Below are 26,008 nucleotides of genomic sequence, written 5' to 3'. Positions count from 1 at the left end.
TCTTTGTTTTTCTTTTGATATTTTTGCAGGAAGTACAATGAACATTTGAACTGGGCCGGGCATTCTAGCATAGCAGACAATTCTCCAGAATTGCAACATATTGCAACAACAAGCTAGCAGGTGGAGAGGACGGAAAACTCTGTGCAGCCTAGAATAGATGGCTGTGTGATTTTCTGCAAGGATGACTGAAATGCATTCTTCATTTTAGAGCACCTGTAGGATTAAATTGATCTGTCAAGTACAAAAGTATCCTTAGAATAGCAACTTTGAAATGCATTTGCTGGGTCTTCTGCTGCATTCCTATGTCCAGCTCTAATTCATTTTTTGATTAGCCCTCATTCAATTCCATATATGAATGAGAAGGAGAAATAAGAGGGCCCTTCGCTCTTTGAGAGAAACATGAAAAGACTGAGAACTGTGCAACTCCCAAACATTGGAGCCTTCGGCCTTACTCCAGCCAACTCTTGCGGTTTAATACTTTTAAATCTTGATGTTGTTTAACAATACCAGCAGAAGGGATCAGGTTGACAGGCGCTGCAGTTCTCCAGTATGGGGCTGTCCAGATCATTACTCAATCTACCTTGCATTGGCACAGTATAAAATACGTCACGAAGTCTCCTATGAAAAGGTATACAAATCTGTTTGAATCACTTTTGTTAGTCAGGGGGACCCATTCGCTGGAAGGGGCAGGGAGGACAAAAATAGCTCATTGGTATAGAACACTGAATTAGCAGCTGATTTTGAGGTGGGAGAAGATCGAGTAATCCAACCAAACCTCAATAAACGGTTTCTTAGTATGCAGTAGCCCGCAACACCTTCTAACCCAAAAGCGTAATCTCATCCTTTTGCAGAATCAGGCAAGCTTTCACCTGCTCAAGCTGAACTGACATTGGTCTTCTTGGCCAGCAAGAGTTCCTCTCTTGAAGCTGTTGAGGCTAGAGAACAGAATGACGCGTATTCATTCTTTATAATACCTCTTCTAGCCCTCCCACTCCATACCACTTTATAACTTCCAATGTTTCAGATGTCTTCCATCAATGTGACCCTTGCTGCTTTTCTCAACATTGGCTGGCTCGGCATAACAAGAAGGGATGGATGTCTACAGGAGAGCCTGAATTGTGCCTGTAAGGCTCTACAGGGAGTCACTGGCAGATAATGAGAAACTCAGCCCTAAGTTGGCTCTTCTCTCTCACTTTCTTTCTCCTCTCTCCCTCTACCTATCTCTCACTCTCTAAATACTAGTATCTATATTGTATTCACATCCCCTTCACAAACTTTCTGACCCTACTTCCTCTCTCCCTTAAATCAGTTCAACCCTCTTCTTTTCCTTTAGGAAACTCCACATCTTTTATAAAGGCCCTTCCCATATTCACACTGCTTCTTGATAAGACATTATTTTCCTTTCTTTGAAGGATAGTGAAATAGATTTTCTTGAAATACGGTTGGCATACCATCAATTCATTACACCGTACTTTATCATTATCCTTACTTGAGCAATGCATTTCATCATTAGGACATGTGCTGTGCTTGCCGGGCATGGTGGCGTGTGCCTGTTGTCCTAGCTAATTGGGAGGCTGAGGCTTGTGGATTGCTTGAGCTCAGGGGTTCTGGGCTGCACTCAGCTGTCTTGATCAGGTGTCCATGCTACGTTGGGTATCAATATGGTGTTCTAGAGGGAGCTCTAGAATTTCAGGTGTGTAATGAGAGGTGCACCGACCCAGGCTGAAAACAGAGCAGGCCAAAGCTTCCATGCCCATCGGTAGCAGGACAGCACCTGAGAGCAGTAGGTGTAACACAGCTTGAGCAAAATAGTGAGACCTAGCCTCTCTTTTTTTGACTCAAATGTGAACGTTTTGATTTTTACAAGATGGTAATGAATTATTTTTCCAAAACCAAATCCTTGTTTTTCTTTTTATATTTTTGCAGGAAGTACAATGAACATTTGAACTGGGCCGGGCATTCTAGCATAGCAGACAATTCTCCAGAATTGCGACATATTGCAACAACAAGCTAGCAGGTGGAGAGGACTGAAAACTCTGTGCAGCCTAGAATAGATGGCTGTGTGATTTTCTGCAAGGATGACTGAAATGCATTCTTCATTTTAGAGCACCTGTAGGATTAAATTGATCTGTCAAGTACAAAAGTATCCTTAGAAGAGCAACTTTGAAATGCATTTGCTGGGTCTTCTGCTGCATTCCTACGTCCAGCTCTAATTCATTTTTTGATTAGCCCTTATTCAATTCCATATATGAATGAGAAGGAGAAATAAGAGGGCTCTTCGCTCTTTGAGAGAAACATGAAAAGACTGAGAACTGTGCAACTCCCAAACATTGGAGCCTTCGGCCTTACTCCAGCCAACTCTTGCGGTTTAATACTTTTAAATCTTGATGTTGTTTAACAATCCCAGCAGAAGGGATCAGGTTGACAGGCGCTGCAGTTCTCCAGTATGGGGCTGTCCAGATCATTACTCAATCTACCTTGCATTGGCACAGTATAAAATACGTCACGAAGTCTCCTATGAAAAGGTATACAAATCTGTTTGAATCACTTTTGTTAGTCAGGGGGACCCATTCGCTGGAAGGGGCAGGGAGGACAAAAATAGCTCATTGGTATAGAACACTGAATTAGCAGCTGATTTTGAGGTGGGAGAAGATCGAGTAATCCAACCAAACCTCAATAAACGGTTTCTTAGTATGCAGTAGCCCGCAACCACTTCTAACCCAAAATCGTAATCTCATCCTTTTGCAGAATCAGGCAAGCTTTCACCTGCTCAAGCTGAACTGACATTGGTCTTCTTGGCCAGCAAGAGTTCCTCTCTTGAAGCTGTTGAGGCTAGAGAACAGAATGACGCGTATTCATTCTTTATAATAACTCTTCTAGCCCTCCCACTCCATACCACTTTATAACTTCCAATGTTGCAGATGTCTTCCATCATTGTGACCCTTGCTACTTTTCCCAACATTGGCTGGCTCGGCATAACAAGAAGGGATGGATGGCTACAGGAGAGCCTGAATTGTCCCTGTAAGGTTCTACAGGGAGTCACTGGCAGATAATGAGAAACTCATCCCTAAGTTGGCTCTTCCCTCTCACTTTCTTTCTCCTCTCTCCCTCTACCTATCTCTCACTCTCTAAATACTAGTATCTATATTGTATTCACATCCCCTTCACAAACTTTCTGACCCTACTTCCTCTCTCCCTTAAATCAGTTCAACCCTCTTCTTTTTCTTTAGGAAACTCCACATCTTTTTTAAAGGCCCTTCCCATATTCACACTGCTTCTTGATAAGACATTATTTTCCTTTCTTTGAAGGATAGTGAAATAGATTTTCTTGAAATACGGTTGGCATACCATCAATTCATTACACCGTACTTTATCATTATCCTTACTTAAGCAATGCATTTCATCATTAGGACATGTGCTGTGTTTGCCGGGCATGGTGGCGTGTGCCTGTTGTCCTAGCTACTTGGGAGGCTGAGTCTTGTGTATTGCTTGAGCTCAGGGCTTCTGGGCTGCACTCAGCTGTGTTGATCAGGTGTCCATGCTACGTTGGGTATCAATATGGTGTTCTAGAGGGAGCTCTAGAATTTCAGGTTGTGTAATGAGAGGTGCACCGACCCAGGCTGGAAACAGAGCAGGCCAAAGCTTCCATGCACATCGGTAGCAGGACAGCACCTGAGAGCAGTAGGTGTAACACAGCTTGAGCAAAATAGTGAGACCTAGCCTCTCTTTTTTTGACTCAAATGTGAACGTTTTGATTTTTACAAGATGGTAATGAATTATTTTTCCAAAACCAAATCTTTGTTTTTCTTTTTATATTTTTGCAGGAAGTACAATGAACATTTGAACTGGGCCGGGCATTCTAGCATAGCAGACAATTCTCCAGAATTGCGACATATTGCAACAACGAGCTAGCAGGTGGAGAGGACGGAAAACTCTGTGCAGCCTAGAATAGATGGCTGTGTGAATTTCTGCAAGGATGACTGAAATGCATTCTTCATTTTAGAGCACCTGTAGGATTAAATTGATCTGTCAAGTACAAAAGTATCCTTAGAAGAGCAACTTTGAAATGCATTTGCTGGGTCTTCTACTGCATTCCTACGTCCAGCTCTAATTCATTTTTTGATTAGCCCTCATTCAATTCCATATATGAATGAGAAGGAGAAATAAGAGGGCCCTTCGCTCTTTGAGAGAAACATGAAAAGACTGAGAACTGTGCAACTCCCAAACATTGGAGCCTTCGGCCTTACTCCAGCCAACTCTTGCGGTTTAATACTTTTAAATCTTGATGTTGTTTAACAATACCAGCAGAAGGGATCAGGTTGACAGGCGCTGCAGTTCTCTAGTATGGGGCTGTCCAGATCATTACTCAATCTACCTTGCATTGGCACAGTATAAAATACGTCATGAATTCTCCTATGAAAAGGTATGCAAATCTGTTTGAATCACTTTTGTTAGTCAGGGGGACCCATTCGCTGGAAGGGGCAGGGAGGACAAAAATAGCTCATTGGTATAGAACACTGAATTAGCAGCTGATTTTGAGGTGGGAGAAGATCGAGTAATCCAACCGGACCTCAATAAACGGTTTCTTAGTATGCAGTAGCCCGCGACCACTTCTAACCCAAAAGCGTAATCTCATCCTTTTGCAGAATCAGGCAAGCTTTCACCTGCTCAAGCTGAACTGACATTGGTCTTCTTGGCCAGCAAGAATTCTTTTCTTGAAGCTGTTGAGGCTAGAGAACAGAATGATGCGTATTCATTCTTTATAATAACTCTTCTAGCCCTCCCACTCCATACCACTTTATAACTTCCAATGTTGCAGATGTCTTCATCATTGTGACCCTTGCTACTTTTCCCAACATTGGCTGGCTCGGCATAACAAGAAGGGATGGATGGCTACAGGAGAGCCTGAATTGTGCCTGTAAGGTTCTACAGGGAGTCACTGGCAGATAATGAGAAACTCAGCCCTAAGTTGGCTCTTCTCTCTCACTTTCTTTCTCCTCTCTCTCTCTACCTATCTCTCACTCTCTAAATACTAGTATCTATATTGTATTCACATCCCCTTCACAAACTTTCTGACCCTACTTCCTCTCTCCCTTAAATCAGTTCAACCCTCTTCTTTTCCTTTAGGAAACTCCACATCTTTTTTAAAGGCCCTTCCCATATTCACACTGCTTCTTGATAAGACATTATTTTCCTTTCTTTGAAGGATAGTGAAATAGATTTTCTTGAAATACGGTTGGCATACCATCAATTCATTACACCGTACTTTATCAATATCCTTACTTAAGCAATGCATTTCATCATTAGGACATGTGCTGTGTTTGCCGGGCATGGTGGCGTGTGCCTGTTGTCCTAGCTACTTGGGAGGCTGAGGTTTGTGGTTTGCTTGAGCTCAGGGGTTCTGGGCTGCACTCAGCTGTGCTGATCAGGTGTCCATGCTACGTTGGGTATCAATATGGTGTTCTAGAGGGAGCTCTAGAATTTCAGGTTGTGTAATGAGAGGTGCACCGACGCAGGCTGGAAACAGAGCAGGCCAAAGCTTCCATGCCCATCGGTAGCAGGACTGCACCTGAGAGCAGTAGGTGTAACACAGCTTGAGCAAAATAGTGAGACCTAGCCTCTCTTTTTTTGACTCAAATGTGAACGTTTTGATTTTTACAAGATGGTAATGAATTATTTTTCCAAAACCAAATCTTTGTTTTTCTTTTGATATTTTTGCAGGAAGTACAATGAACATTTGAACTGGGCCGGGCATTCTAGCATAGCAGACAATTCTCCAGAATTGCAACATATTGCAACAACAAGCTAGCAGGTGGAGAGGACGGAAAACTCTGTGCAGCCTAGAATAGATGGCTGTGTGATGTTCTGCAAGGATGACTGAAATGCATTCTTCATTTTAGAGCACCTGTAGGATTAAATTGATCTGTCAAGTACAAAAGTATCCTTAGAAGAGCAACTTTGAAATGCATTTGCTGGGTCTTCTGCTGCATTCCTACGTCCAGCTCTAATTCATTTTTTGATTAGCCCTCATTCAATTCCATATATGAATGAGAAGGAGAAATAAGAGGGCTCTTCGCTCTTTGAGAGAAACATGAAAAGACTGAGAACTGTGCAACTCCTAAACGTTGGAGCCTTCGGCCTTACTCCAGCCAACTCTTGCGGTTTAATACTTTTAAATCTTGATGTTGTTTAACAATCCCAGCAGAAGGGATCAGGTTGACAGGCGCTGCAGTTCTCCAGTATGGGGCTGTCCAGATCATTACTCAATCTACCTTGCATTGGCACAGTATAAAATACGTCACAAAGTCAGGGGGACCCATTCGCTGGAAGGGGCAGGGAGGACAAAAATAGCTCATTGGTATACAACACTGAATTAGCAGCTGATTTTGAGGTGGGAGAAGATCGAGTAATCCAACCAAACCTCAATAAACGGTTTCTTAGTATGCAGTAGCCCGCAACCACTTCTAACCCAAAAGCGTAATCTCATCCTTTTGCAGAATCAGGCAAGCTTTCACCTGCTCAAGCTGAACTGACATTGGTCTTCTTGGCCAGCAAGAATTCCTCTCTTGAAGCTGTTGAGGCTAGAGAACAGAATGATGCGTATTCATTCTTTATAATAACTCTTCTAGCCCTCCCACTCCATACCACTTTATAACTTCCAATGTTGCAGATGTCTTCCATCATTGTGACCCTTGCTACTTTTCCCAACATTGGCTGGCTCGGCATAACAAGAAGGGATGGATGGCTACAGGAGAGCCTGAATTGTGCCTGTAAGGTTCTACAGGGAGTCACTGGCAGATAATGAGAAACTCAGCCCTAAGTTGGCTCTTCTCTCTCACTTTCTTTCTCCTCTCTCCCTCTATCTATCTCTCACTCTCTAAATACTAGTATCTATATTGTATTCACATCCCCTTCACAAACTTTCTGACCCTACTTCCTCTCTCCCTTAAATCAGTTCAACCCTCTTCTTTTCCTTTAGGAAACTCCACATCTTTTTTAAAGGCCCTTCCCATATTCACACTGCTTCTTGATAAGACATTATTTTCCTTTCTTTGAAGGATAGTGAAATAGATTTTCTTGAAATACGGTTGGCATACCATCAATTCATTACACCGTACTTTATCAATATCCTTACTTAAGCAATGCATTTCATCATTAGGACATGTGCTGTGCTTGCCGGGCATGGTGGTGTGTGCCTGTTGTCCTAGCTACTTGGGAGGCTGAGGCTTGTGGATTGCTTGAGCTCAGGGGTTCTGGGCTGCACTCAGCTGTGTTGATCAGGTGTCCATGCTACGTTGGGTATCAATATGGTGTTCTAGAGGGAGCTCTAGAATTTCAGGTTGTGTAATGAGAGGTGCACCGACCCAGGCTGGAAACAGAGCAGGCCAAAGCTTCCATGCACATCGGTAGCAGGACAGCACCTGAGAGCAGTAGGTGTAACACAGCTTGAGCAAAATAGTGAGACCTAGCCTCTCTTTTTTTGACTCAAATGTGAACGTTTTGATTTTTACAAGATGGTAATGAATTATTTTTCCAAAACCAAATCTTTGTTTTTCTTTTGATATTTTTGCAGGAAGTACAATGAACATTTGAACTGGGCCGGGCATTCTAGCATAGCAGACAATTCTCCAGAATTGCAACATATTGCAACAACAAGCTAGCAGGTGGAGAGGACGGAAAACTCTGTGCAGCCTAGAATAGATGGCTGTGTGATTTTCTGCAAGGATGACTGAAATGCATTCTTCATTTTAGAGCACCTGTAGGATAAAATTGATCTGTCAAGTACAAAAGTATCCTTAGAAGAGCAACTTTGAAATGCATTTGCTGGGTCTTCTGCTGAATTCCTACGTCCAGCTCTAATTCATTTTTTGATTAGCCCTCATTCAATTCCATATATGAATGAGAAGGAGAAATAAGAGGGCCCTTCGCTCTTTGAGAGAAACATGAAAAGACTGAGAACTGTGCAACTCCCAAACATTGGAGCCTTCGGCCTTACTCCAGCCAACTCTTGCCGTTTAATACTTTTAAATCTTGTTGTTGTTTAACAATACCAGCAGAAGGGATCAGGTTGACAGGCGCTGCAGTTCTCCAGTATGGGGCTGTCCAGATCATTACTCAATCTACCTTGCATTGGCACAGTATAAAATACGTCACGAAGTCTCCTATGAAAAGGTATACAAATCTGTTTGAATCACTTTTGTTAGTCAAGGGGACCCATTCGCTGGAAGGGGCAGGGAGGACAAAAATAGCTCATTGGTATACAACACTGAATTAGCAGCTGATTTTGAGGTGGGAGAAGATCGAGTAATCCATCAAACCTCAATAAGCGGTTTCTTAGTATGCAGTAGCCCGCAACCACTTCTAACCCAAAAGCGTAATCTCATCCTTTTGCAGAATCAGGCAAGCTTTCACCTGCTCAAGCTGAACTGACATTGGTCTTCTTGGCCAGCAAGAGTTCCTCTCTTGAAGCTGTTGAGGCTAGAGAACAGAATGACGCGTATTCATTCTTTATAATAACTCTTCTAGCCCTCCCACTCCATACCACTTTATAACTTCCAATGTTGCAGATGTCTTCCATCATTGTGACCCTTGCTACTTTTCCCAACATTGGCTGGCTCGGCATAACAAGAAGGGATGGATGGCTACAGGAGAGCCTGAATTGTGCCTGTAAGGTTCTACAGGGAGTCACTGGCAGATAATGAGAAACTCAGCCCTAAGTTGGCTCTTCTCTCTCACTTTCTTTCTCCTCTCTCCCTCTACCTATCTCTCACTCTCTAAATACTAGTATCTATATTGTATTCACATCCCCTTCACAAACTTTCTGACCCTATTTCCTCTCTCCCTTAAATCAGTTCAACCCTCTTCTTTTCCTTTAGGAAACTCCACATCTTTTTTAATGGCCTTTCCCATATTCACACTGCTTCTTGATAAGACATTATTTTCCTTTCTTTGAAGGATAGTGAAATAGATTTTCTTGAAATACGGTTGGCATACCATCAATTCATTACACCGTACTTTATCATTATCCTTACTTAAGCAATGCATTTCATCATTAGGACATGTGCTGTGTTTGCCGGGCATGGTGGCGTGTGCCTGTTGTCCTAGCTACTTGGGAGGCTGAGTCTTGTGTATTGCTTGAGCTTAGGGGTTCTGTGTTGCACTCAGCTGTGTTGATCAGGTGTCCATGCTACGTTGGGTATCAATATGGTGTTCTAGAGGGAGCTCTAGAATTTCAGGTTGTGTAATGAGAGGTGCACCGACCCAGGCTGGAAACAGAGCAGGCCAAAGCTTCCATGCACATCGGTAGCAGGACAGCACCTGAGAGCAGTAGGTGTAACACAGCTTGAGCAAAATAGTGAGACCTAGCCTCTCTTTTTTTGACTCAAATGTGAACGTTTTGATTTTTACAAGATGGTAATGAATTATTTTTCCAAAACCAAATCTTTGTTTTTCTTTTTATATTTTTGCAGGAAGTACAATGAACATTTGAACTGGGCCGGGCATGCTAGCATAGCAGACAATTCTCCAGAATTGCGACATATTGAAACAACAAGCTAGCAGGTGGAGAGGACTGAAAACTCTGTGCAGCCTAGAATAGATGGCTGTGTGATTTTCTGCAAGGATGACTGAAATGCATTCTTCATTTTAGAGCACCTGTAGGATTAAATTGATCTGTCAAGTAAAAAAGTATCTTTAGAAGAGCAACTTTGAAATGAGTTTGCTGGGTCTTCTGCTGCATTCCTACGTCCAGCTCTAATTCATTTTTTGATTAGCCCTCATTCAATTCCATATATGAATGAGAAGGAGAAATAAGAGGGCCCTTAGCTCTTTGAGAGAAACATGAAAAGACTGAAAACTGTGTAACTCCCAAACATTGAAGCCTTCGGCCTTACTCCAGCCAACTCTTGCGGCTTAATACTTTTAAATCTTGATGTTGTTTAACAATCCCAGCAGAAGGGATCAGGTTGACAGGCGCTGCAGTTCTCCAGTATGGAGCTGTCCAGATCATTACTCAATCTACCTTGCATTGGCACAGTATAAAATACGTCATGAATTCTCCTATGAAAAGGTATACAAATCTGTTTGAATCACTTTTGTTAGTCAGGGGGACCCATTCGCTGGAAGGGGCAGGGAGGACAAAAATAGCTCATTGGTATAGAACACTGAATTAGCAGCTGATTTTGAGGTGGGAGAAGATTGAGTAATCCAACCGGACCTCAATAAACGGTTTCTTAGTATGCAGTAGCCCGCGACCACTTCTAACCCAAAAGCGTAATCTCATCCTTTTGCAGAATCAGGCAAGCTTTCACCTGCTCAAGCTGAACTGACATTGGTCTTCTTGGCCAGCAAGAATTCCTCTCTTGAAGCTGTTGAGGCTAGAGAACAGAATGATGCGTATTCATTCTTTATAATAACTCTTCTAGCCCTCCCACTCCATACCACTTTATAACTTCCAATGTTGCAGATGTCTTCCATCATTGTGACCCTTGCTACTTTTCTCAACATTGGCTGGCTCAGCATAACAAGAAGGGATGGATGGCTACAGGAGAGCCTGAATTGTGCCTGTAAGGTTCTACAGGGAGTCACTGGCAGATAATGAGAAACTCAGCCCTAAGTTGGCTCTTCTCCCTCACTTTCTTTCTCCTCTCTCCCTCTAGCTATCTCTCACTCACTAAATACTAGTATCTATATTGTATTCACATCCCCTTCACAAACTTTCTGACCCTACTTCCTCTCTCCCTTAAATCAGTTCAACCCTCTTATTTTCCTTTAGGAAACTCCACATCTTTTTTAAAGGCCCTTCCCATATTCACACTGCTTCTTGATAAGACATTATTTTCCTTTCTTTGAAGGATAGTGAAATAGATTTTCTTGAAATACGGGTGGCATACCATCAATTCATTACACCGTACTTTATCATTATCCTTACTTAAGCAATGCATTTCCTCATTAGGACATGTGCTGTGTTTGCAGGGCATGGTGGCGTGTGCCTGTTGTCCTAGCTACTTAGGAGGCTGGGGCTTGTGGATTGCTTGAGTTCAGGGGTTCTGGGCTGCACTCAGCTGTGTTGATCAGGTGTCCATGCTACGTTGGGTATCAATATGGTGTTCTAGAGGGAGCTCTAGAATTTCAGGTTGTGTAATGATAGGTGCACCGACCCAGGCTGGAAACAGAGCAGGCCAAAGCTTCCATGCCCATCGGTAGCAGGACAGCACCTGAGAACAGTAGGTGTAACACAGCTTGAGCAAAATAGTGAGACCTAGCCTCTCTTTTTTTGACTCAAATGTGAACGTTTTGATTTTTACAAGATGGTAATGAATTATTTTTCCAAAACCAAATCTTTGTTTTTCTTTTGATATTTTTGCAGGAAGTACAATGAACATTTGAACTGGGCCGGGCATTCTAGCATAGCAGACAATTCTCCAGAATTGCACCATATTGCAACAACAAGCTAGCAGGAGGAGAGGACTGAAAACTCTGTGCAGCCTAGAATAGATGGCTGTGTGATTTTCTGCAAGGATGACTGAAATGCATTCTTCATTTTAGAGCACCTGTAGGATTAAATTGATCTGTCAAGTACAAAAGTATCCTTAGAAGAGCAACTTTGAAATGCATTTGCTGGGTCTTCTGCTGCATTCCTACGTCCAGCTCTAATTCATTTTTTGATTAGCCCTCATTCAATTCCATATATGAATGAGAAGGAGAAATAAGAGGGCCCTTAGCTCTTTGAGAGAAACATGAAAAGACTGAAAACTGTGTAACTCCCAAACATTGGAGCCTTCGGCCTTACTCCAGCCAACTCTTGCGGTTTAATACTTTTAAATCTTGATGTTGTTTAACAATACCAGCAGAAGGGATCAGGTTGACAGGCGCTGCAGTTCTCCAGTATGGGGCTGTCCAGATCATTACTCAATCTACCTTGCATTGGCACAGTATAAAATACGTCATGAATTCTCCTATGAAAAGGTATACAAATCTGTTTGAATCACTTTTGTTAGTCAGGGGGACCCATTCGCTGGAAGGGGCAGGGAGGACAAAAATAGCTCATTGGTATAGAACACTGAATTAGCAGCTGATTTTGAGGTGGGAGAAGATCGAGTAATCCAACCGGACCTCAATAAACGGTTTCTTAGTATGCAGTAGCCCGCAACCACTTCTAACCCAAAAGCGTAATCTCATCCTTTTGCAGAATCAGGCAAGCTTTCACCTGCTCAAGCTGAACTGACATTGGTCTTCTTGGCCAGCAAGAATTCCTCTCTTGAAGCTGTTGAGGCTAGAGAACAGAATGATGCGTATTCATTCTTTATAATAACTCTTCTAGCCCTCCCACTCCATACCACTTTATAACTTCCAATGTTGCAGATGTCTTCCATCATTGTGACCCTTGCTACTTTTCCCAACATTGGCTGGCTCGGCATAACAAGAAGGGATGGATGGCTACAGAAGAGCCTGAATTGTGCCTGTAAGGTTCTACAGGGTGTCACTGGCAGATAATGAGAAACTCAGCCCTAAGTTGGCTCTTCTCTCTCACTTTCTTTCTCCTCTCTCCCTCTACCTATCTCTCACTCTCTAAATACTAGTATCTATATTGTATTCACATCCCCTTCACAAACTTTCTGACCCTACTTCCTCTCTCCCTTAAATCAGTTCAACCCTCTTCTTTTCCTTTAGGAAACTCCACATCTTTTTTAAAGGCCCTTCCCATATTCACACTGCTTCTTGATAAGACATTATTTTCCTTTCTTTGAAGGATAGTGAAACAGATTTTCTTGAAATACGGTTGGCATACCATCAATTCATTACACCGTACTTTATCATTATCCTTACTTAAGCAATGCATTTCATCATTAGGACATGTGCTGTGTTTGCCGGGTATGGTGGTGTGTGCCTGTTGTCCTAGCTACTTGGGAGGCTGAGGCTTGTGGATTGCTTGAGCTCAGGGGTTCTGGGCTGCACTCAGCTGTGTTGATCAGGTGTCCATGCTACGTTGGGTATCAATATGGTGTTCTAGAGGGAGCTCTAGAATTTCAGGTTGTGTAATGAGAGGTGCACCGACCCAGGCTGGAAACAGAGCAGGCCAAAGCTTCCATGCCCATCGGTAGCAGGACAGCACCTGAGAGCAGTAGGTGTAACACAGCTTGAGCAAAATAGTGAGACCTAGCCTCTCTTTTTTTGACTCAAATGTGAACGTTTTGATTTTTACAAGATGGTAATGAATTATTTTTCCAAAACCAAATCTTTGTTTTTCTTTTGATATTTTTGCAGGAAGTACAATGAACATTTGAACTGGGCCGGGCATTCTAGCATAGCAGACAATTCTCCAGAATTGCGACATATTGCAACAACAAGCTAGCAGGTGGAGAGGACTGAAAACTCTGTGCAGCCTAGAATAGATGGCTGTGTGATTTTCTGCAAGGATGACTGAAATGCATTCTTCATTTTAGAGCACCTGTAGGATTAAATTGATCTGTCAAGTACAAAAGTATCCTTAGAAGAGCAACTTTGAAATGCGTTTTCTGGGTCTTCTGCTGCATTCCTACGTCCAGCTCTAATTCATTTTTTGATTAGCCCTCATTCAATTCCATATATGAATGAGAAGGAGAAATAAGAGGGCCCTTCGCTCTTTGAGAGAAACATGAAAAGACTGAAAACTGTGCAACTCCCAAACATTGGAGCCTTCGGCCTTACTCCAGCCAACTCTTGCGGTTTAATACTTTTAAATCTTGATGTTGTTTAACAATCCCAGCAGAAGGGATCAGGTTGACAGGCGCTGCAGTTCTCCAGTATGGGGCTGTCCAGATCATTACTCAATCTACCTTGCATTGGCACAGTATAAAATACGTCATGAATTCTCCTATGAAAAGGTATACAAATCTGTTTGTATCACTTTTGTTAGTCAGGGGGACCCATTCGTTGGAAGGGGCAGGGAGGACAAAAAAAGCTCATTGGTATAGAACACTGAATTAGCAGCTGATTTTGAGGTGGGAGAAGATCGAGTAATCCAACTGGACCTCAATAAACGGTTTCTTAGTATGCAGTAGCCCGCGACCACTTCTAACCCAAAAGCGTAATCTCATCCTTTTGCAGAATCAGGCAAGCTTTCACCTGCTCAAGCTGAACTGACATTGGTCTTCTTGGCCAGCAAGAATTCCTCTCTTGAAGCTGTTGAGGCTAGAGAACAGAATGATGCGTATTCATTCTTTATAATAACTCTTCTTGCCCTCCCACTCCATACCACTTTATAACTTCCAATGTTGCATTTGTCTTCCATCATTGTGACCCTTGCTACTTTTCTCAACATTGGCTGGCTCGGCATAACAAGAAGGGATGGATGTCTACAGGAGAGCCTGAATTGTGCCTGTAAGGTTCTACAGGGAGTCACTGCCAGATAATGAGAAACTCAGCCCTAAGTTGGCTCTTCTCTCTCACTTTCTTTCTCCTCTCTCCCTCTACCTATCTCTCACTCTCTAAATACTAGTATCTATATTGTATTCACATCCCCTTCACAAACTTTCTGACCCTACTTCCTCTCTCGCCTAAATCAGTTCAACCCTCTTCTTTTCCTTTAGGAAACTCCACATCTTTTTTAAAGGCCCTTCCCATATTCACACTGCTTCTTGATAAGACATTATTTTCCTTTCTTTGAAGGATAGTGAAATAGATTTTCTTGAAATATGGTTGGCATACCATCAATTCATTACACCGTACTTTATCATTATACTTACTTAAGCAATGCATTTCATCATTAGAACATGTGCTGTGTTTGCCGGGCATGGTGGCGTGTGCCTGTTGTCCTAGCTACTTGGGAGGCTGAGGCTTGTGGATTGCTTGAGCTCAGGGGTTCTGGGCTGCACTCAGCTGTGTTGATCAGGTGTCCATGCTACGTTGGGTATCAATATGGTGTTCTAGAGGGAGCTCTAGAATTTCAGGTTGTGTAATGAGAGGTGCCCCGACCCAGGCTGGAAACAGAGCAGGCCAAAGCTTCCATGCCCATCGGTAGCAGGACAGCACCTGAGAGCAGTAGGTGTAACACAGCTTGAGCAAAATAGTGAGACCTAGCCTCTCTTTTTTTGACTCAAATGTGAACGTTTTGATTTTTACAAGATGGTAATGAATTATTTTTCCAAAACCAAATCTTTGTTTTTCTTTTGATATTTTTGCAGGAAGTACAATGAACATTTGAACTGGGCCGGGCATTCTAGCATAGCAGACAATTCTCCAGAATTGCAACATATTGCAACAACAAGCTAGCAGGAGGAGAGGACTGAAAACGCTGTTCAGCCTAGAATAGATGGCTGTGTGATTTTCTGCAAGGATGACTGAAATGCATTCTTCATTTTAGAGCACCTGTAGGATTAAATCAATCTGTCAAGTACAAAAGTATCCTTAGAAGAGCAACTTTGAAATGCGTTTGCTGGGTCTTCTGCTGCATTCCTACGTCCAGCTCTAATTCATTTTTTGATTAGCCCTCATTCAATTCCATATATGAATGAGAAGGAGAAATAAGAGGGCCCTTCGCTCTTTGAGAGAAACATGAAAAGACTGAAAACTGTGTAACTCCCAAACATTGGAGCCTTCGGCCTTCCTCCAGCCAACTCTTGCGGTTTAATACTTTTAAATCTTGATGTTGTTTAACAATACCAGCAGAAGGGATCAGGTTGACAGGCGCTGCAGTTCTCCAGTATGGGGCTGTCCAGATCATTACTCAATCTACCTTGCATTGGCACAGTATAAAATACGTCATGAATTCTCCTATGAAAAGGTATACAAATCTGTTTGAATCACTTTTGTTAGTCAGGGGGACCCATTCGCTGGAAGGGGCAGGGAGGACAAAAATAGCTCATTGGTATAGAACACTGAATTAGCAGCTGATTTTGAGGTGGGAGAAGATCGAGTAATCCAACCAGACCTCAATAAACGGTTTCTTAGTATGCAGTAGCCCGCGACCACTTCTAACCCAAAAGCGTAATCTCATCCTTTTGCAGAATCAGGCAAGCTTTCACCTGCTCAAGCTGAACTGACATTGGTCTTCTTGGCCAGCAAGAATTCCTCTCTTGAAGCTGTTGAGGCTAGAGAACAGAATGATGCGTATTCATTCTTTACAATAACTCTTCTAGCCCTCCCACTCCATACCACTTTATAACTTCCAATGTGGCAGATGTCTTCCATCATTGTGACCCTTGCTACTTTTCCCAACATTGGCTGGCTCGGCATAACAAGAAGGGATGGATGGCTACAGGAGAGCCTGAATTGTGCCTGTAAGGTTCTACAGGGAGTCACTGGCAGATAATGAGAAACTCAGCCCTAAGTTGGCTCTTCTCTCTCACTTTCTTTCTCCTCTCTCCCTCTACCTATCTCTCACTCTCTAAATACTAGTATCTATATTGTATTCACAACCCCTTCACAAACTTTCTGACCCTACTTCCTCTCTCCCTTAAATCAGTTCAACCCTCTTCTTTTCCTTTAGGAAACTCCACATCTTTTTTAAAGGCCCTTCCCATATTCACACTGCTTCTTGATAAGACATTATTTTCCTTTCTTTGAAGGATAGTGAAATAGATTTTCTTGAAATACGGTTGGCATACCATCAATTCATTACACCGTACTTTATCATTATCCTTACTTAAGCAATGCATTTCATCATTAGGACATGTGCTGTGTTTGCTGGGCATGGTGGCGTGTGCCTGTTGTCCTAGCTACTTGGGAGGCTGAGGCTTGTGAATTGCTTGAGCTCAGGGGTTCTGGGCTGCACTCAGCTGTGTTGATCAGGTGTCCATGCTATGTTGGGTATCAATATGGTGTTCTAGAGGGAGCTCTAGAATTTCAGGTTGTGTAATGAGAGGTGCACCGACCCAGGCTGGAAACAGAGCAGGCCAAAGCTTCCATGCCCATCGGTAGTAGGACAGCACCTGAGAGCAGTAGGTGTGACACAGCTTGAGCAAAATAGTGAGACCTAGCCTCTCTTTTTTTGACTCAAATGTGAACGTTTTGATTTTTACAAGATGGAAATGAATTATTTTTCCAAAACCAAATCTTTGTTTTTCTTTTGATATTTTTGCAGGAAGTACAATGAACATTTGAACTGGGCCGGGCATTCTAGCATAGCAGACAATTCTCCAGAATTGCAACATATTGCAACAACAAGCTAGCAGGTGGAGAGGACGGAAAACTCTGTGCAGCCTAGAATAGATGGCTGTGTGATTTTCTGCAAGGATGACTGAAATGCATTCTTCATTTTAGAGCACCTGTAGGATTAAATTGATCTGTCAAGTACAAAAGTATCCTTAGAATAGCAACTTTGAAATGCATTTGCTGGGTCTTCTGCTGCATTCCTATGTCCAGCTCTAATTCATTTTTTGATTAGCCCTCATTCAATTCCATATATGAATGAGAAGGAGAAATAAGAGGGCCCTTCGCTCTTTGAGAGAAACATGAAAAGACTGAGAACTGTGCAACTCCCAAACATTGGAGCCTTCGGCCTTACTCCAGCCAACTCTTGCGGTTTAATACTTTTAAATCTTGATGTTGTTTAACAATACCAGCAGAAGGGATCAGGTTGACAGGCGCTGCAGTTCTCCAGTATGGGGCTGTCCAGATCATTACTCAATCTACCTTGCATTGGCACAGTATAAAATACGTCACGAAGTCTCCTATGAAAAGGTATACAAATCTGTTTGAATCACTTTTGTTAGTCAGGGGGACCCATTCGCTGGAAGGGGCAGGGAGGACAAAAATAGCTCATTGGTATAGAACACTGAATTAGCAGCTGATTTTGAGGTGGGAGAAGATCGAGTAATCCAACCAAACCTCAATAAACGGTTTCTTAGTATGCAGTAGCCCGCAACACCTTCTAACCCAAAAGCGTAATCTCATCCTTTTGCAGAATCAGGCAAGCTTTCACCTGCTCAAGCTGAACTGACATTGGTCTTCTTGGCCAGCAAGAGTTCCTCTCTTGAAGCTGTTGAGGCTAGAGAACAGAATGACGCGTATTCATTCTTTATAATACCTCTTCTAGCCCTCCCACTCCATACCACTTTATAACTTCCAATGTTTCAGATGTCTTCCATCAATGTGACCCTTGCTGCTTTTCTCAACATTGGCTGGCTCGGCATAACAAGAAGGGATGGATGTCTACAGGAGAGCCTGAATTGTGCCTGTAAGGTTCTACAGGGAGTCACTGGCAGATAATGAGAAACTCAGCCCTAAGTTGGCTCTTCTCTCTCACTTTCTTTCTCCTCTCTCCCACTACCTATCTCTCACTCTCTAAATACTAGTATCTATATTGTATTCACATCCCCTTCACAAACTTTCTGACCCTACTTCCTCTCTCCCTTAAATCAGTTCAACCCTCTTCTTTTCCTTTAGGAAACTCCACATCTTTTATAAAGGCCCTTCCCATATTCACACTGCTTCTTGATAAGACATTATTTTCCTTTCTTTGAAGGATAGTGAAATAGATTTTCTTGAAATACGGTTGGCATACCATCAATTCATTACACCGTACTTTATCATTATCCTTACTTGAGCAATGCATTTCATCATTAGGACATGTGCTGTGCTTGCCGGGCATGGTGGCGTGTGCCTGTTGTCCTAGCTACTTGGGAGGCTGAGGCTTGTGGATTGCTTGAGCTCAGGGGTTCTGGGCTGCACTCAGCTGTCTTGATCAGGTGTCCATGCTACGTTGGGTATCAATATGGTGTTCTAGAGGGAGCTCTAGAATTTCAGGTTGTGTAATGAGAGGTGCACCGACCCAGGCTGGAAACAGAGCAGGCCAATGCTTCCATGCCCATCGGTAGCAGGACAGCACCTGAGAGCAGTAGGTGTAACACAGCTTGAGCAAAATAGTGAGACCTAGCCTCTCTTTTTTTGACTCAAATGTGAACGTTTTGATTTTTACAAGATGGTAATGAATAATTTTTCCAAAACCAAATCTTTGTTTTTCTTTTTATATTTTTGCAGGAAGTACAATGAACATTTGAACTGGGCCGGGCATTCTAGCATAGCAGACAATTCTCCAGAATTGCGACATATTGCAACAACGAGCTAGCAGGTGGAGAGGACGGAAAACTCTGTGCAGCCTAGAATAGATGGCTGTGTGAATTTCTGCAAGGATGACTGAAATGCATTCTTCATTTTAGAGCACCTGTAGGATTAAATTGATCTGTCAAGTACAAAAGTATCCTTAGAAGAGCAACTTTGAAATGCATTTGCTGGGTCTTCTACTGCATTCCTACGTCCAGCTCTAATTCATTTTTTGATTAGCCCTCATTCAATTCCATATATGAATGAGAAGGAGAAATAAGAGGGCCCTTCGCTCTTTGAGAGAAACATGAAAAGACTTAGAACTGTGCAACTCCCAAACATTGGAGCCTTCGGCCTTACTCCAGCCAACTCTTGCGGTTTAATACTTTTAAATCTTGATGTTGTTTAACAATACCAGCAGAAGGGATCAGGTTGACAGGCGCTGCAGTTCTCCAGTATGGGGCTGTCCAGATCATTACTCAATCTACCTTGCATTGGCACAGTATAAAATACGTCATGAATTCTCCTATGAAAAGGTATACAAATCTGTTTGAATCACTTTTGTTAGTCAGGGGGACCCATTCGCTGGAAGGGGCAGGGAGGACAAAAATAGCTCATTGGTATAGAACACTGAATTAGCAGCTGATTTTGAGGTGGGAGAAGATCGAGTAATCCAACCGGACCTCAATAAACGGGTTCTTAGTATGCAGTAGCCCGCGACCACTTCTAACCCAAAAGCGTAATCTCATCCTTTTGCAGAATCAGGCAAGCTTTCACCTGCTCAAGCTGAACTGACATTGGTCTTCTTGGCCAGCAAGAATTCTTTTCTTGAAGCTGTTGAGGCTAGAGAACAGAATGATGCGTATTCATTCTTTATAATAACTCTTCTAGCCCTCCCACTCCATACCACTTTATAACTTCCAATGTTGCAGATGTCTTCATCATTGTGACCCTTGCTACTTTTCCCAACATTGGCTGGCTCGGCATAACAAGAAGGGATGGATGGCTACAGGAGAGCCTGAATTGTGCCTGTAAGGTTCTACAGGGAGTCACTGGCAGATAATGAGAAACTCAGCCCTAAGTTGGCTCTTCTCTCTCACTTTCTTTCTCCTCTCTCTCTCTACCTATCTCTCACTCTCTAAATACTAGTATCTATATTGTATTCACATCCCCTTCACAAACTTTCTGACCCTACTTCCTCTCTCCCTTAAATCAGTTCAACCCTCTTCTTTTCCTTTAGGAAACTCCACATCTTTTTTAAAGGCCCTTCCCATATTCACACTGCTTCTTGATAAGACATTATTTTCCTTTCTTTGAAGGATAGTGAAATAGATTTTCTTGAAATACGGTTGGCATACCATCAATTCATTACACCGTACTTTATCAATATCCTTACTTAAGCAATGCATTTCATCATTAGGACATGTGCTGTGTTTGCCGGGCATGGTGGCGTGTGCCTGTTGTCCTAGCTACTTGGGAGGCTGAGGTTTGTGGATTGCTTGAGCTCAGGGGTTCTGGGCTGCACTCAGCTGTGCTGATCAGGTGTCCATGCTACGTTGGGTATCAATATGGTGTTCTAGAGGGAGCTCTAGAATTTCAGGTTGTGTAATGAGAGGTGCACCGACGCAGGCTGGAAACAGAGCAGGCCAAAGCTTCCATGCCCATCGGTAGCAGGACTGCACCTGAGAGCAGTAGGTGTAACACAGCTTGAGCAAAATAGTGAGACCTAGCCTCTCTTTTTTTGACTCAAATGTGAACGTTTTGATTTTTACAAGATGGTAATGAATTATTTTTCCAAAACCAAATCTTTGTTTTTCTTTTGATATTTTTGCAGGAAGTACAATGAACATTTGAACTGGGCCGGGCATTCTAGCATAGCAGACAATTCTCCAGAATTGCAACATATTGCAACAACAAGCTAGCAGGTGGAGAGGACGGAAAACTCTGTGCAGCCTAGAATAGATGGCTGTGTGATGTTCTGCAAGGATGACTGAAATGCATTCTTCATTTTAGAGCACCTGTAGGATTAAATTGATCTGTCAAGTACAAAAGTATCCTTAGAAGAGCAACTTTGAAATGCATTTTCTGGGTCTTCTGCTGCATTCCTACGTCCAGCTCTAATTCATTTTTTGATTAGCCCTCATTCAATTCCATATATGAATGAGAAGGAGAAATAAGAGGGCTCTTCGCTCTTTGAGAGAAACATGAAAAGACTGAGAACTGTGCAACTCCTAAACGTTGGAGCCTTCGGCCTTACTCCAGCCAACTCTTGCGGTTTAATACTTTTAAATCTTGATGTTGTTTAATAATCCCAGCAGAAGGGATCAGGTTGACAGGCGCTGCAGTTCTCCAGTATGGGGCTGTCCAGATCATTACTCAATCTACCTTGCATTGGCACAGTATAAAATAGGTCACAAAGTCAGGGGGACCCATTCGCTGGAAGGGGCAGGGAGGACAAAAATAGCTCATTGGTATACAACACTGAATTAGCAGCTGATTTTGAGGTGGGAGAAGATCGAGTAATCCAACCAAACCTCAATAAACGGTTTCTTAGTATGCAGTAGCCCGCAACCACTTCTAACCCAAAAGCGTAATCTCATCCTTTTGCAGAATCAGGCAAGCTTTCACCTGCTCAAGCTGAACTGACATTGGTCTTCTTGGCCAGCAAGAATTCCTCTCTTGAAGCTGTTGAGGCTAGAGAACAGAATGATGCGTATTCATTCTTTATAATAACTCTTCTAGCCCTCCCACTCAATACCACTTTATAACTTCCAATGTTGCAGATGTCTTCCATCATTGTGACCCTTGCTACTTTTCCCAACATTGGCTGGCTCGGCATAACAAGAAGGGATGGATGGCTACAGGAGAGCCTGAATTGTGCCTGTAAGGTTCTACAGGGAGTCACTGGCAGATAATGAGAAACTCAGCCCTAAGTTGGCTCTTCTCTCTCACTTTCTTTCTCCTCTCTCCCTCTATCTATCTCTCACTCTCTAAATACTAGTATCTATATTGTATTCACATCCCCTTCACAAACTTTCTGACCCTACTTCCTCTCTCCCTTAAATCAGTTCAACCCTCTTCTTTTCCTTTAGGAAACTCCACATCTTTTTTAAAGGCCCTTCCCATATTCACACTGCTTCTTGATAAGACATTATTTTCCTTTCTTTGAAGGATAGTGAAATAGATTTTCTTGAAATACGGTTGGCATACCATCAATTCATTACACCGTACTTTATCAATATCCTTACTTAAGCAATGCATTTCATCATTAGGACATGTGCTGTGCTTGCCGGGCATGGTGGTGTGTGCCTGTTGTCCTAGGTACTTGGGAGGCTGAGGCTTGTGGATTGCTTGAGCTCAGGGGTTCTGGGCTGCACTCAGCTGTGTTGATCAGGTGTCCATGCTACGTTGGGTATCAATATGGTGTTCTAGAGGGAGCTCTAGAATTTCAGGTTGTGTAATGAGAGGTGCACCGACCCAGGCTGGAAACAGAGCAGGCCAAAGCTTCCATGCACATCGGTAGCAGGACAGCACCTGAGAGCAGTAGGTGTAACACAGCTTGAGCAAAATAGTGAGACCTAGCCTCTCTTTTTTTGACTCAAATGTGAACGTTTTGATTTTTACAAGATGGTAATGAATTATTTTTCCAAAACCAAATCTTTGTTTTTCTTTTGATATTTTTGCAGGAAGTACAATGAACATTTGAACTGGGCCGGGCATTCTAGCATAGCAGACAATTCTCCAGAATTGCAACATATTGCAACAACAAGCTAGCAGGTGGAGAGGACGGAAAACTCTGTGCAGCCTAGAATAGATGGCTGTGTGATTTTCTGCAAGGATGACTGAAATGCATTCTTCATTTTAGAGCACCTGTAGGATAAAATTGATCTGTCAAGTACAAAAGTATCCTTAGAAGAGCAACTTTGAAATGCATTTGCTGGGTCTTCTGCTGAATTCCTACGTCCAGCTCTAATTCATTTTTTGATTAGCCCTCATTCAATTCCATATATGAATGAGAAGGAGAAATAAGAGGGCCCTTCGCTCTTTGAGAGAAACATGAAAAGACTGAGAACTGTGCAACTCCCAAACATTGGAGCCTTCGGCCTTACTCCAGCCAACTCTTGCCGTTTAATACTTTTAAATCTTGTTGTTGTTTAACAATACCAGCAGAAGGGATCAGGTTGACAGGCGCTGCAGTTCTCCAGTATGGGGCTGTCCAGATCATTACTCAATCTACCTTGCATTGGCACAGTATAAAATACGTCACGAAGTCTCCTATGAAAAGGTATACAAATCTGTTTGAATCACTTTTGTTAGTCAAGGGGACCCATTCGCTGGAAGGGGCAGGGAGGACAAAAATAGCTCATTGGTATAGAACACTGAATTAGCAGCTGATTTTGAGGTGGGAGAAGATCGAGTAATCCATCAAACCTCAATAAGCGGTTTCTTAGTATGCAGTAGCCCGCAACCACTTCTAACCCAAAAGCGTAATCTCATCCTTTTGCAGAATCAGGCAAGCTTTCACCTGCTCAAGCTGAACTGACATTGGTCTTCTTGGCCAGCAAGAGTTCCTCTCTTGAAGCTGTTGAGGCTAGAGAACAGAATGACGCGTATTCATTCTTTATAATAACTCTTCTAGCCCTCCCACTCCATACCACTTTATAACTTCCAATGTTGCAGATGTCTTCCATCATTGTGACCCTTGCTACTTTTCCCAACATTGGCTGGCTCGGCATAACAAGAAGGGATGGATGGCTACAGGAGAGCCTGAATTGTGCCTGTAAGGTTCTACAGGGAGTCACTGGCAGATAATGAGAAACTCAGCCCTAAGTTGGCTCTTCTCTCTCACTTTCTTTCTCCTCTCTCCCTCTACCTATCTCTCACTCTCTAAATACTAGTATCTATATTGTATTCACATCCCCTTCACAAACTTTCTGACCCTACTTCCTCTCTCCCTTAAATCAGTTCAACCCTCTTCTTTTCCTTTAGGAAACTCCACATCTTTTTTAATGGCCTTTCCCATATTCACACTGCTTCTTGATAAGACATTATTTTCCTTTCTTTGAAGGATAGTGAAATAGATTTTCTTGAAATACGGTTGGCATACCATCAATTCATTACACCGTACTTTATCATTATCCTTACTTAAGCAATGCATTTCATCATTAGGACATGTGCTGTGTTTGCCGGGCATGGTGGCGTGTGCCTGTTGTCCTAGCTACTTGGGAGGCTGAGTCTTGTGTATTGCTTGAGCTTAGGGGTTCTGGGTTGCACTCAGCTGTGTTGATCAGGTGTCCATGCTACGTTGGGTATCAATATGGTGTTCTAGAGGGAGCTCTAGAATTTCAGGTTGTGTAATGAGAGGTGCACCGACCCAGGCTGGAAACAGAGCAGGCCAAAGCTTCCATGCACATCGGTAGCAGGACAGCACCTGAGAGCAGTAGGTGTAACACAGCTTGAGCAAAATAGTGAGACCTAGCCTCTCTTTTTTTGACTCAAATGTGAACGTTTTGATTTTTACAAGATGGTAATGAATTATTTTTCCAAAACCAAATCTTTGTTTTTCTTTTTATATTTTTGCAGGAAGTACAATGAACATTTGAACTGGGCCGGGCATTCTAGCATAGCAGACAATTCTCCAGAATTGCGACATATTGAAACAACAAGCTAGCAGGTGGAGAGGACTGAAAACTCTGTGCAGCCTAGAATAGATGGCTGTGTGATTTTCTGCAAGGATGACTGAAATGCATTCTTCATTTTAGAGCACCTGTAGGATTAAATTGATCTGTCAAGTACAAAAGTATCTTTAGAAGAGCAACTTTGAAATGAGTTTGCTGGGTCTTCTGCTGCATTCCTACGTCCAGCTCTAATTCATTTTTTGATTAGCCCTCATTCAATTCCATATATGAATGAGAAGGAGAAATAAGAGGGCCCTTAGCTCTTTGAGAGAAACATGAAAAGACTGAAAACTGTGTAACTCCCAAACATTGGAGCCTTCGGCCTTACTCCAGCCAACTCTTGCGGCTTAATACTTTTAAATCTTGATGTTGTTTAACAATCCCAGCAGAAGGGATCAGGTTGACAGGCGCTGCAGTTCTCCAGTATGGAGCTGTCCAGATCATTACTCAATCTACCTTGCATTGGCACAGTATAAAATACGTCATGAATTCTCCTATGAAAAGGTATACAAATCTGTTTGAATCACTTTTGTTAGTCAGGGGGACCCATTCGCTGGAAGGGGCAGGGAGGACAAAAATAGCTCATTGGTATAGAACACTGAATTAGCAGCTGATTTTGAGGTGGGAGAAGATCGAGTAATCCAACCGGACCTCAATAAACGGTTTCTTAGTATGCAGTAGCCCGCGACCACTTCTAACCCAAAAGCGTAATCTCATCCTTTTGCAGAATCAGGCAAGCTTTCACCTGCTCAAGCTGAACTGACATTGGTCTTCTTGGCCAGCAAGAATTCCTCTCTTGAAGCTGTTGAGGCTAGAGAACAGAATGATGCGTATTCATTCTTTATAATAACTCTTCTAGCCCTCCCACTCCATACCACTTTATAACTTCCAATGTTGCATATGTCTTCCATCATTGTGACCCTTGCTACTTTTCCCAACATTGGCTGGCTCGGCATAACAAGAAGGGATGGATGGCTACAGGAGAGCCTGAATTGTGCCTGTAAGGTTCTACAGGGAGTCACTGGCAGATAATGAGAAACTCAGCCCTAAGTTGGCTCTTCTCTCTCACTTTCTTTCTCCTCTCTCCCTCTACCTATCTCTCACTCTCTAAATACTAGTATCTATATTGTATTCACATCCCCTTCACAAACTTTCTGACCCTACTTCCTCTCTCCCTTAAATCAGTTCAACCCTCTTCTTTTCCTTTAGGAAACTCCACATCTTTTTTAAAGGCCCTTCCCATATTCACACTGCTTCTTGATAAGACATTATTTTCCTTTTTTTGAAGGATAGTGAAATAGATTTTC

The 26,008-nt window shown here is 42.6% G+C and overlaps 13 non-coding genes across 13 annotated transcripts; all 13 read left to right on the top strand.

Moving 5' to 3' along the window:
* Positions 1–1,529: 1,529 nt before the first annotated feature.
* On the top strand, positions 1,530–1,828 carry LOC147734487 (signal recognition particle RNA). The gene has a single exon (XR_015307749.1).
* Positions 1,829–3,426: 1,598 nt separating this feature from the next.
* On the top strand, positions 3,427–3,726 carry LOC147734486 (signal recognition particle RNA). Its single transcript, XR_015308223.1, has one exon.
* Positions 3,727–5,323: 1,597 nt separating this feature from the next.
* LOC147734485 (signal recognition particle RNA) lies at positions 5,324–5,623 on the top strand. The gene has a single exon (XR_015308140.1).
* A 1,552-nt stretch (positions 5,624–7,175) lies between these two features.
* On the top strand, positions 7,176–7,475 carry LOC147734484 (signal recognition particle RNA). Its single transcript, XR_015308046.1, has one exon.
* A 1,597-nt stretch (positions 7,476–9,072) lies between these two features.
* LOC147734483 (signal recognition particle RNA) lies at positions 9,073–9,372 on the top strand. The gene has a single exon (XR_015308039.1).
* A 1,598-nt stretch (positions 9,373–10,970) lies between these two features.
* LOC147734482 (signal recognition particle RNA) lies at positions 10,971–11,270 on the top strand. Its single transcript, XR_015307679.1, has one exon.
* A 1,598-nt stretch (positions 11,271–12,868) lies between these two features.
* On the top strand, positions 12,869–13,168 carry LOC147734481 (signal recognition particle RNA). Its single transcript, XR_015307957.1, has one exon.
* A 1,598-nt stretch (positions 13,169–14,766) lies between these two features.
* On the top strand, positions 14,767–15,066 carry LOC147734480 (signal recognition particle RNA). The gene has a single exon (XR_015307964.1).
* Positions 15,067–16,664: 1,598 nt separating this feature from the next.
* On the top strand, positions 16,665–16,964 carry LOC147734479 (signal recognition particle RNA). Its single transcript, XR_015308092.1, has one exon.
* A 1,598-nt stretch (positions 16,965–18,562) lies between these two features.
* LOC147734478 (signal recognition particle RNA) lies at positions 18,563–18,862 on the top strand. Its single transcript, XR_015308125.1, has one exon.
* Positions 18,863–20,459: 1,597 nt separating this feature from the next.
* LOC147734477 (signal recognition particle RNA) lies at positions 20,460–20,759 on the top strand. Its single transcript, XR_015308105.1, has one exon.
* A 1,552-nt stretch (positions 20,760–22,311) lies between these two features.
* On the top strand, positions 22,312–22,611 carry LOC147734476 (signal recognition particle RNA). Its single transcript, XR_015308120.1, has one exon.
* A 1,597-nt stretch (positions 22,612–24,208) lies between these two features.
* On the top strand, positions 24,209–24,508 carry LOC147734475 (signal recognition particle RNA). The gene has a single exon (XR_015308159.1).
* Positions 24,509–26,008: the final 1,500 nt, after the last annotated feature.

Source organism: Lissotriton vulgaris, chromosome 1_2 (genome assembly GCF_964263255.1).
Source record: "Lissotriton vulgaris chromosome 1_2, aLisVul1.2, whole genome shotgun sequence".
In the NCBI taxonomy this organism is placed as follows: domain Eukaryota; kingdom Metazoa; phylum Chordata; class Amphibia; order Caudata; family Salamandridae; genus Lissotriton; species Lissotriton vulgaris.
The sequence above is the reverse complement of the archived record's forward strand: the minus strand, read 5'-3'. Positions and strand labels throughout refer to the sequence as shown.